Here is a 12908-nt window from a genome sequence, read left to right as displayed (position 1 = left end):
CGCAGAGCGTTAAGGGGTTAACCTTTGGTGCTGTGGCTCCCTCCTTGAAGACTGCTGATACCTGGTTTCCTGCATCAGAAACTTTGGCCGCGGGCATCATTTCAACCTCCATTACAAAGAAAAGGATTGCTCTCCTACCCCTCTATTTCTTTACACTCTTATACAGTTATGTACTGATAAGTAAATGTATACTTACACAGATCTGTCCCCATAGCTGTTGACCACATGAGGGACATAGATGGCAGGAATTCTGCTGTCCCCTCCCCATCCCCTGACATTTATGATCTTGATGTGCACGATTATATAGACATTATGATGTACAATGAGTAACATGTATATAATGGGGCATATCCATTTTGTCAGGTCAGATGTCAGGGCACCGTGACACTGTGGGCCCAATAGCAGCTGCTATGACTGCTACTGCTGTAGTTACGCCCCTGTGTGTTGGCATATAATGAAAGCCCCTCTGCTGCACCAGATTCATCAAGCTCTGGCCTTCTGATGTATCCAGTGGCTGCACTGGTGTAGAATTGCGATTAGGATACCATGTGCACAGAAACGCCCCATGCTGACCCACTCTTTTGCCCTCTGTGCCCCCACTTCACCCCCTCCAGACCTACCTGGCGTGGAGGTGGCATAAAAGGGGAAAATAATCGCAATTCCTGACAGACCTGTCACTAGCGGGATGCCTGCGAACTGGTGCCAGAGGCGGCACTCAGAGCCCTCTCTGTGGGCACCCGGGCCATCACCCCAGAATGAAGTTCACCAGACAGAACTCAAAGAATCTGCCTGCAGAACCTTCCTACAATGATAGATGGATGTGCCCCCCTCCTTTCAACTGGGTTGGTGTCCTTGGGAGGCTGAAGGATTGAAAGTTGTCAATGAACAAGGAGAACTACATTACTGCTTAAAGTACTGCGCTGGCACTTTGCAATAAATAAGTGGCTTTTGGTTGAAGTTTGAGCACTCAAGCTCTAAAAGGTTCGCCATCACTGTTATAGGGTGTAGTAAATGCTGTCCAGGCATGTCCTTATAACGCTGGTGTGCCGGCCGCATGCTGAAATATCACCTTATATTCCAAGTCATCTAAAAGTCCGGTGGACGGGCTTCGGGGTTGACTAGTCAAGCATGTACCCAGCCTCCGGCCAGGTGCGTCATCAAAACTCCGCCTACATTTATCTTTTCGGGCGATTCCTGCCCTGCCTACAGCACCTCCCTGTCCTTTGAGACCTTATCCGAAATTTTGGACATGCGCAGTACATTTAGTATCGCCTCTCCAGCCCTGCGCGTAACCTGAGAGAGAAAGGCGCACAGCGCATGAGCCACGAGCGACGGCGCTGGAGGCAGGAATCATCTGAAAAGAGAAATATAGGCGCAGCTTCGATGATGCAACTGGCCAAGGGCTAGGTGCACGCTTGACTAGTCAACCCTGGAGCCCACCACCCTGACTAGTAGATGACTTGGAATATAAGGTGATATTTCAGCATGTGGCCGGCACACTAGCGTTATAAGGACACGCCTGGACAACATTTACTCCACCCTATAAGGTATGTTTAGTAGTTTAACAGGCGTCCTGCTGGTGATTGATAGTTCTGAATGCACTCAAGAAGTCTGTAGTACCATTATACTCTGAGTAAGAGTGAGTCTTGTGAAGAAGGAAAAGAATGGCATTGTCTGCACTCATTTTGTTGTTATATGCAAACTGTACGGGATCCAAGCACCCACCAACAGCCTCCTTCAGGTGAAGTAGAAGGACTCTTTCAAAAGACTTCATTACGTGAGATGTTAAAAGTCCAAAGTCGCCGTAGTCGTTTGGTCTTTTCATTTTTTGTAATGGGCGTATGCATGAGACTTTATAGATATTTGGCACTGATTGACAGTTTAGGATGTAATTAAACACTTCAGCAAATACCTGGCATAATACTTTTGAGATGGACTTCAATAACTGTGGGCAGATGCCGTCAGGCCCACTGGCTTCGTTGGGATTCTTGGCCGCTAATATAGCTTCCAGCTCATCAGCTAGAGCCTTCACTCCGCTTTTTGTTGAGTTGGGAGTGTTGTTGCGGGTGGCTGTCTGTTCTTGGGGGAGTTGTTTTTTGAGTACCCATCAGAGAATCTGTTGAAGAACACATTCACTACCATCTACCTTTTGTTCCCATTCAGAGCTGTGGGTAAGTTTGTCTCCCATGCCTGTGATCTTCCTCAGGTCTGCCCAGACGACCTTTGTGTTATTCATACCCAGCTTGGTCTTTAGGTTTTGTCCATGTACCTTTTTACATGCTTGCATTCTACGTTCACAACTTAGGACTTCTGAGGTCCTAAGTAGGTCTCTTAAAAAAATTTTTGTATTGGATTTCTATTCTGTATGTTCGGAGCTCCCAACATTTCTCTTTCATAGGATAATAAAACAGGTATTCCAGGATAAAAATGTTGATAAATGATCCTAACTAATTGTCCACCAATATCAGATTGTTGGGGGAGGGTGGTTGTGTTTTTTCCCTCAGTACTCCATATTCCCTTGCTTTCAGATGTCAATTTATCGCTGAATTGCCACATACTACATAGAAAAAGAAATGTGAGAAAGTTCTTTGTATTAGGTAAACATATTCAGTGATAATTATACAGTTTTATGTACATTGTATAAATGAATATGAGCAGGGTAATAATTACATTTATTCAGGTTCTCACAGAGTTTGCAGAATGGTTTCACAGGTTATCTATAAGCCTTTATATACATAGCTGTTCCAATCCAAACAGATTGAAAAGAGAACAAGGTTAGTGCATTTTAAAGGGGTATTCTGGAAATATGAACTTTTGATACAAAAACCTATGATGCTATAAATAAATGAATACAACAAAACTCAATGGGGGTGATTTACTAAGGGCCCGAATAGCGTTTTTACAGCGGGTTACCCGAATTTTTCCATTTTGGGCCGATTTTCCCTGAATTGCCCCGGGTTTTTGGCACACGCGATCGGATTGTGGCACACCGGCGCCGCCGTGCACGCAACAGAAATCGGGGGCGCGGGCGTACGAAAACCCGGCGGTTTTTCTGAAAAACCGCCGCATTTAAAAAAAAAAGGGTCGCTTGACACGCGCTTATCTGCACCCGGCCCAGCTTGGTGAACTTCATTGCATTCCGATGGACTTGGTGGACGTCGGGGGAACTACCTTAGTGAAACGCCGGAAGACCCGAATCCACCGCAGAGAACGCGCCACTGGATCGCGAGTGGACCGGGTAAGTAAATCTTCCCCAATGTCATTAATCACAATATGGAGCTTAAGTAGTTTGCTTTCATGGGTCTTACTTAGGCTCCGGTCCCAGGTGTCAGCTTACCTTATCGTACTACTGGATGCACTGCAACCAACCAACTACAGCCATATTTACTGATGATTACATGACCTTCCCAGGCAGGTGTAGAACATGTGATGTGGACATGTGACCGGCAGCCATCTTCTGTCCAGTATCTCCTTTATAGGGACAAAATCACATGACTGGTTAAAGGGACTGTAGCACTTTAATTCTCCATTGCAGTGTATGACCACAGGGGAACAAAATTTTAAATTACAAATAATTACATACTAGTTTATATTTAATGACAATTTGAATATGAATTATGATTATTTCTGCAATACCCCTTTAATTATGTAGTTACATGAAAGACACAACCTTTGAAAAATCCTACCATAGATTATGGTTATGTTAACCAGACCTAAAACCCAGTTGTCAGGTTCTGTTTAACTGGCCTGTGGTTTGCTGCTTCCCTATGTGCATTTAGAAGAAGGGTCTTTCTAACCAGTGTGAGTTCCACTTGAGATGGATGTTCTCTTTACATTGTTCCTTGTGGACTTGTCCCATATAACGCTATCCACTAGCAGAAGAGATGGACACCCAACTACTTTTCTATAAATATTTTCTGCCTGACATCTGGTGCTTCCCACCACATGGGCCAGTTGTCACCTATGCTGAGACTACTATGTAGTTTATGTACAATTGATAATGCCGTTGTGAGTAGCCAAAACCCAAAAACCAGTAAGGTGGCACAATAGAACCATAACCCAATTCTTGTATACAGAGGACCTCTTTGACATATAAGGTACATCAGGTCACGTTGGGGTTTCTTGAAGAATAGAACAGCTCATGCAGTAGTATTAGTTATGCTGGTGGATGCTCTGTCCCTCCAATAGCAGTATAGATACCCTGGGAAGATTTACTTAATATAGTTACACCAAACTTCAAGATTACTGAATTAACATTATTTTAGAATTAATAATAATGTAGAATTCCCTGAAGCTGCTGAGAATTGCCAGGAATCTGATTACGGATTCTTTGTCACACTTATTATTACTCTCCATGAAAGGGAGCTTCCTGTAGAATAATAAAAGGTTCCTGTTGTAAACGCGGTAAGTGCGTGATGATTGCTGATATAAAGCTCTTCTATATATTTACTGCATTTACTGCATATTTACAGTTCCCTGTATAACATCTATGTTATCCTAGTAAATGGGGTTTGTTTAGAACTGCAGGTGATTAGAAGATTTTTCCTGAGCTATTACAACTGGTTAACATAGACGGTAATGTTGAAATTGAACATGCTACTTTATGTAGAAATTGCAGTGACATAGGGTCCTTGGCTGCACTTTTGTCGGATTTTCCGATGTTTCCGGGATTTGCACCGCTGTGACAGGTATTTAACTGGGGATTTTGTTGCACACGATTGGATTGTGGCGCGGCTGCGCTGGTTACCATGCAAACTAATCGGGAGGCGTGTCATTGGACAATCAAACTGATTGGGACTGAGCACGGAATTTAACTTTCAAATTGTGTATCGCAAGATCAAGCACTTACAAACACCAGGAAGAAGAAGGTGAACTCTGGTGTACCTGAGCGGGGAAGGGACACATGCAGGATATCGGGCGCACGATCTTAGTGAATCACGGCAAAGTGCATTATTGTCAGACAATGCACTTTCGTGAACGCCGCGGGCCCGGGTTGGTAAATGTGCCTCAATGTTCCATCTGCAGTCTTTTTGCTTTTGTATGAGAATGTCCACCTGTTGGGTCCAATGTTCGTGGTCGCACATGCTCCATATCAGTCTTGCTGCCCAGATCAACTGAGCACCAGAGTCATGACTTTTATTATGCAGCATTAATAATCCATACACTGAAAGAAGCTTCTTCTCACCAATAAAGATAGAAAATGGATATATTTTTGTTTTATGGGACTTCTGCTTTATAGTTGAATCTCTGCCTTTGAATACTTATTCCTTACATACGGATACATTTTAGACAAAAAATGGGGAATTTTGCAACCCATTTTGACTGGGTGGAGATGGTAGGGGTGAGCGCTCATCACCCATGCCATCTCCATAGGCGCCGGGTGGCTATACCCAATTCCCAGCAGTAATAGGACATGCTCTAGCTTTGGCCCCTGGCCGCCCAGCTCAGTCACGGTGTGGTGAAACATGGTCTGTGCACCAAGGCTGTGCACTATAGACCTCAATCACGGATATGTGCTAACTGCCATTTTTACGGCAAGCTCACGGCTGCTACATACGATCATGTGCATAAGTCTTTATACACACCTCATCTTTATGTTCAGCATATACAATAAGAGAAGTTTTCAGTTTATACATCGACGTGTCATAGTCTATGGTTTCCAATAAAACTAAATGCAAAAAAAGTAAAACCTGATATATGTTTTCATTATTTATGTTGTCTATGGCAAACACGGAATTATATCGGCATAATTGATCCAAATATATGAAATATCCAAATACCATTTGAACCTGCCATATGTGTGGAGGAATCTTTACTATACAGTCTTGGGTAGTATTGTATTAAAATACACACTTTGTTTAGTATCCAGGCCCCATATTTAACATAAAAACACATAAAATGTGATCAGCTTTAGTCCCAAAGAATTCATAGAAAACGATGGTCAGGGAAGCGGGTAATGTTATAACAGCGTTGAGCATAAATAATTATCATTATGTTTCTGCATTCCTCACTTATTCAGCTACATGGATTCATAATTTGCACATGGATGTGTCATGCATAGCATATTATTTATAAAATCCAGGTTCAATCTGGAACTATGCACCTTTATAATTTTAATTAATAGACTGTAGCTAAAGGGCGGAAGGCTAATGCTTATAAACTCTAATAACACCGCCGGGAGTTGGGGATTTATGTGTTAGTACAAACACATGTAATTTCCAGTCAATTAAACGTTAAAGGCCATTTAGTTAACCTGTTTGCATTGTGATGAATCGTGTTGTATGAAAAATAATGTGTCTGTCACTGTATTGTAGGCAGGCTCACTAGATGGCGTGGAAGGGTTAGGAATTAGAAGCCTCCTCGGAAGATGGAAGACCGGAGAATCTGCTACATTATAAATGGGTACCAAAGGTGATATACTCTCTGTACTGATGGATCAAGGAGAGCTGGAAGGCAGGTTCACACAAATCTATTTCTGGGAAAATCAGAACAATACGTCAACTTTTTTTGGTTCTTAAAATTAATTAGCAAATAATTTTTTTACAAGAACCTAGTGTGCTGTATAGTACAATTCTAGCCATACCATGAAGTACTCTGTATTATACCGTTTAAATTAAAACTACAACTATACAGTGCTGAAATAGGACAGTAAAACATATATAGAGTAATCCAATAACTAAGCTATACAACCTTTAAATGATACTACGGTATATAAAACTAAGGCTTAGTTCACATTTACACTGGGGCTACTGTTGTTAAGGACTTTAATAAGAGCAGAACAATTAAAAATACAATACCCCAAGTTGGAAATACTTGGCTACATTGGAGACCATTGGCTACATTTGAGACCATTGTGCTTTCAAAAAAAAACAAAAAAGATAAAGGAAAACATATTTAAACCGCATAGGCTGCTGTTTCTGGCTTTGCCGTTTCTGAAGACCTGCTCTTCAGTTACCGTATATACTTGAGTATAAGCCGACCCGAGTATAAGCCGAGGCCCCTAATTTTACCACCAAAACTGGAAAAACCTATTGACTCGAGTATAAGCCGAGGGTGGGAAACGCATTGGTCACAGACCCCCCCAGTATATAGCCAGCCAGCCCCCTATAGTATACAGCCTGCCCAGCTTGCCCCCAGTAGTATACAGCCTGCCCAGCTTGCCCCCAGTAGTATACAGCCTGCCCCAGTAGTATACAGCCTGCCCCCAGTAGTATACAGCCACCCCAGCTTGCCCCCAGTAGTATACAGCCAGCCCAGCCTGCCCCCAGTAGTATACAGCCTGCCCCAGTAGTATACAGCCTGCCCCCAGTAGTATACAGCCTGCCCCCAGTAGTATACAGCATGCCCCCAATAGTATACAGCCTGCCCCCAGTAGTATACAGCCTGCCCCAGTAGTATACAGCCTGCCTCAGTAGTATACAGCCGGCCCCAGTAGTATACAGCCTGCCTCCAGTAGTATACAGCACTGCCCCCAGTAGTATACAGCACTGCCCTCAGTAGTATACAGCACTGCCCCCAGTAGTATACGGCCTGCCCCCAGTAGTATACAGCACTGCCCTCAGTAGTATACAGCACTGCCCCCAGTAGTATACGGCCTGCCCCCAGTAGTATACAGCCTGCCGCCAGTAGTATACAGCCTGCCTCCAGTAGTATACAGCCTGCCTCCAGTAGTTTACAGTCTGCCCCCAGTAGTATACAGCCTGCCCCCAGTAGTATACAGCCTGCCCAGCTTGCCCCCAGTAGTATACAGCCAGCCCAGCCTGCCCCCAGTAGTATACAGCCTGCCCCAGTAGTATACAGCCTGCCCCCAGTAGTATACAGCCTGCCCCCAGTAGTATACAGCATGCCCCCAATAGTATACAGCCTGCCCCCAGTAGTATACAGCCTGCCCCAGTAGTATACAGCCTGCCCCAGTAGTATACAGCCGGCCCCAGTAGTATACAGCCTGTCCCCCAGTAGTATACAGCCTGCCCCCAGTAGTATACAGCACTGCCCTCAGTAGTAAACAGCCTGCCTCCAGTAGTATACAGCCTGCCTCCAGTAGTTTACAGTCAGCCCCCAGTAGTATACAGCCTGCCCCCAGTAGTATACAGCCACCCCAGCTTGCCCCCAGTAGTATACAGCCAGCCCAGCCTGCCCCCAGTAGTATACAGCCTTCCCCAGTAGTATACAGCCTGCCCCCAGTAGTATACAGCCTGCCCCCAGTAGTATACAGCATGCCCCCAATAGTATACAGCCTGCCCCCAGTAGTATACAGCCTGCCCCAGTAGTATACAGCCTGCCCCAGTAGTATACAGCCGGCCCCAGTAGTATACAGCCTGTCCCCCAGTAGTATACAGCCTGCCCCCAGTAGTATACAGCACTGCCCTCAGTAGTAAACAGCCTGCCTCCAGTAGTATACAGCCTGCCTCCAGTAGTTTACAGTCAGCCCCCAGTAGTATACAGCCTGCCCCCAGTAGTATACAGCCTGCCCCCAGTAGTATACAGCCTGCCCCAGTAGTATACAGCCTGCTCCAGTAGTATACAGCCTGCCCCCAGTAGTATACAGCCACTTCAGCCTACCCCCAGTAGTATACAGCCAGCCCAGAATTTAAAAATAAAACAAAAACGTATATACTCACCCTCTGGTGGCCCCGATGCGCAGCGCTGCTCCCCCTATGTCCGTGCGGGTTCTCTTCTGGCTTCCGTGCCCGTCTTCTATCCTCTCTAACATCGTGCTGGGCGCCGCCATTGTTCTCTCCTTGGCAGCAGGCGCATAGTATGACGCGCCGCTGCGGAGAAAAACATGGCGGCGCCCAGCACGATGTTACAGAAGACAGAAGACGGGCGCTGAAGCAAGAAGAGGAGCCGAGAAGCCAGAAGACAAGCCGCGATGACATTGGGGGAGCAGCGCTGCGCATTGCGACCACCGGAGGGTGAGTATACAAGTTTATTATTTTTTAAGTCCATTAAAGGAAACCTACCATTTCAAATGGTAAGTGTAAGCTGTAAACACCGAGCACCAGCTCAGGGTGAGCTGGTGCCGGTGCTTAGTTTCGTTAAACTTTTTAAACTTTTTAAACTTTATAGCAAAAGCTGGTTCGGCGCTGCGCGCGACCGTGCGCGCGCAACGCCTGCGGCATCTCCTGTGTAGGCGCGCGCACGATCGTGCGCACACAGCGCCGAAGCAGTTTCTGCTATAAAGTTCAAAAAGTGTTAAAACCGCGATACCGCGGTTTTAACACTAACGAAACTAAGCACCGGCACCAGCTCACCCTGAGCTGGTGCTCGGTGTTTACAGCTTACACCTACCATTTGAAATGGTAGGTTTCCTTTAACTATCGCTATTGTTTCGTATTGACTCGTGTATAAGCCGAGGGGACGTTTTTCAGCACATTTTTTGTGCTGAAAAACTGGCTTATACATGAGTGTATACGTCTCCTGAAAACTGGAAGTGATGCCCTGACTCCAAAGGGGGACTGAGGTGACTGAGTAAATTGGGTCACCTGATCTCCCAATACTTTTGTTAGGAGACAGGATCCAGAGCTGGGGGCACCAGAGCAATGCAGGAGGCGGGTACGTATGTATTCTTTATTTTCTCACCTTGGCTGAAGCCACCTTAGATGATATGGCAATCTTAGGTGCCAGGACATTTTCAGTGTCCCCTACCTTACAGCTGGTGCAGATAGATAAAATGGCTAATTTGGACAATAGTTAACATTTATTTTTCTAGGTCACATTCATCTGGACATCTGGACTTTTTACCTTGTATGAGCATATTTACAGGGTCCCTCACATAGGGCCTAATTGCAGAAGATTTTCCTTGTAATTGGTCTCATTACCTAAATACTGTGCAAGAAATGCAGGTTATTTTTTCCAAATAAATTGACAGGTGTAAATTTTGTGCTGTAACTTTCAATGGAAGAGAAGCCATAACCTATATACTCAGCAGTGAATCACTTTGTATTTCATGCGTATCAACTACAGATTTCTGTCCAGATTTAACAGTGGACCTGTTTGCCGTTAGCCACACCATGATAATTTTATAAGATCCATGTATATTGTTAAACTGGGAAGATATAGATTTTTCTCTGTGTTAGAAATGTTATTACTCTGTCCTCTAATATAATACAATTGGCACAGTTGTTGAGTGAGCAGCGAGCGCATCTTCAGTTTATTAGATCCACAAGCATCAATCACTGTTCTGCGATCAAGTTAATTTAAGAAGTCTCTTTGTAGGAGAAGGTAAAGGACACATCATCCCTTACTGCAGCCATAGACATTGCATGTTTGGCTATCCCAAATGATCTTTCTGCTGTATCAGGGAGCAGGAGAAAAAGCAGAGTCAGGCTACATGCAAACGATGTATGCCCGCCGTACCCCCGCCTCTCTCCATAGGAATATACACGGCGTTGTATAACGTAGAAAGATAGGACATGTCCTATCTTTCTACGGGCTAGGAGTGGTTCGGGGCCACACGTGTGCTGCACCGTACCGCTCCCGTACGGTGCCGTGAGCCCATACAAGTGTATGGGGGATGTATATCGCCCGTATATACGTCCCCCATACATGTGTGTGAATGTAGCCTCATTCTGATAAAATACAATATGGTCTAGTTGCTCATGACGAACAATCAGAGCTCAGCTTTTATTTTATAAACTGCTGTGGGAAAATGAAAGCTGAGCTCTGATTGGTTTTCTTAGGAAACTACAACAGTTTTGCTCTCAGATAAATCTCCCTGGACTTTCCCAACAGATGACTGGCAGTGCTATATTACTAAGGCTACATGCACACTTACGTATGCACGCAAGGTGACCGCAAGCTTGAGGACTTCCTCTAGTCTTTGCGGCCCTGGCAGTCGGCTCATCCATGTGGCAGTAAAAGCAACAGCCGTGAGGATGATACCGTTCAATATAATGTTAAAAAGCAACAACCGTGTGTAGGAGGTCAAATTTGATATCTTTACAAATAGTAATCACTAGCTGCAGAGAAAGAAAGCCACAGTCCTAAAACAATAAATAAAGACCTCTCACACTAATGAGAGCATCCATACTGCAGGGGAGACAGGAAAGTAATTGATTAAGGAATCTACATTTTCACCAAAAAGTCACAGTAGTAAAGATCCCATATTGTCCCACAAACATGTGGGAAATATATCAAATAAGCCTCGGTTTCAGTAACAAAAACACTATAGAAGGTGTTAAGAAATGCCAAAGTTCTCATGCGATACAGAAGTAATGCCTTTTATGGTAAGCCAGAAAGATCAAAATTTGTGTGAAAGCCCGGCATGATTGCGACACAATCCGATCGCGTGCGACACAATCCCCAGTGCGATCCTCGAAAAGTGGGGAAACCCGACGAAAATGCGGCCGTGGGACCCTTAGTAAATAAGCCCCATCATGTTAGTTCATTTTAGTTGACTCTGGTTCGGCCCATTCAATACAAGAAGCACACAGACCGAGCACTGACAGAGGAACCACAAACATAGAATTATAAGAAGTGGAGAACAGGTATTTACTAAAACAGACATGTCAGAAGAGGTGACAGGTCCTTGAGGGACCACTTTACCTCAAATCAAATGAACCTACACTATACCCACTGGCTTTATTATTATGCGCACCTATAAGCTGCCTTCTTGATGCAAATACTGTATCTATAAGTCATCATTTGTCAGGAAATCAGTGCATAAATTTATGCAAATGTGGAAGATCAGTTGTTTACAATGACTTTGAACAGCTGGAAGTGTGTTGCTGTAGGTGTGCAGAGATGCAAATGATTTCTGGATGGTTGTTAATAACAATAAAAATAATATCCGTATTGTGTACATTATATAAATTGATGTGTAATGATTACTTAAATAGTGCAGTGTATCATGTTCAATCCATTGTTATTGTCTCTCCCCATTTACAATTCACCTTGAAAGCTGCCACTCTGCCAATTTAAACCTTATATGTTATAGACTAGTTCTACTTTTCATTGTGCTTTTTGATTTATTTGTCTAATATATATATATATATATATATATATATATATATATATATATATATATATATATAAAAAGTCTTTTTGCAGCACAGTGTGAACAAGCCCCAGTGTGGGAGGGGGGGGGGTGCAAAACAAAGATTCAAAGTCCAGGTACACAACTTACATACATATCCAACAAAAATGAAGCAGCACTCCGGGTAGTTGGTGTAAAAGGAGGGTGTGATTTATTCCAAAACAAGCGCCGTTTCGGTGCGGTGTCTCAAGCAAAGTGCAAATGGTTACAAACACATATATATACCCAGAGCAGGTGTGGCTAATTATACAAAGGGCCAATAGCATTACTCGTAAACATACACAGTTTAAAATTCATGAGGCCATATGGTAAAGTGCAAGTGCAAAAATTAATTTGTGTCAAAATTCATATATGTAAAACAGCATTATGTCATGTGATCATGTGACAACTGGTATATTAGTGAGATCATGGTATCTGGCGTCTCAGACTGTCATAGGGTACATGTCCTTGGTCAGAATTGCTGAGGAAGAACCCTGTGCAAAGCTCAGTGCGGCAGAAGTCAGCATTCCAGACCAGGAAGCAGAGGTCACTGCCTGACACCTTAGCCAGTCCCAAAAGACTGGGCCTCGAGGACCGATATCCACCATCAGGACTCTGTTCCATCTTAACCAGCCCAGCCTGAAGCCATTATCCAGGCTGAGAGCAACCATCTACCTGCGGACCGGCACTCCAACCAGCTATCTCCTTCCACCTGAAGTCATGCCGATGTTTTATGTTCCAATAAAGAACTGTAAGTTATTCTGCACCTACGTGCCTCTGAGTGATTAGGCTGTTCACCATCACGGGCTCGCCATCCACCATCATCAGGGATCCCTATCTACATTTTGGGTTTGTCCCAGGGAGAAACTTATTTTATCCGTTTCTCCCTCCA

This window comes from Engystomops pustulosus, chromosome 4, assembly GCF_040894005.1.
Source record: "Engystomops pustulosus chromosome 4, aEngPut4.maternal, whole genome shotgun sequence".
Lineage (NCBI taxonomy): Eukaryota > Metazoa > Chordata > Amphibia > Anura > Leptodactylidae > Engystomops > Engystomops pustulosus.
The sequence above is the reverse complement of the archived record's forward strand: the minus strand, read 5'-3'. Positions refer to the sequence as shown.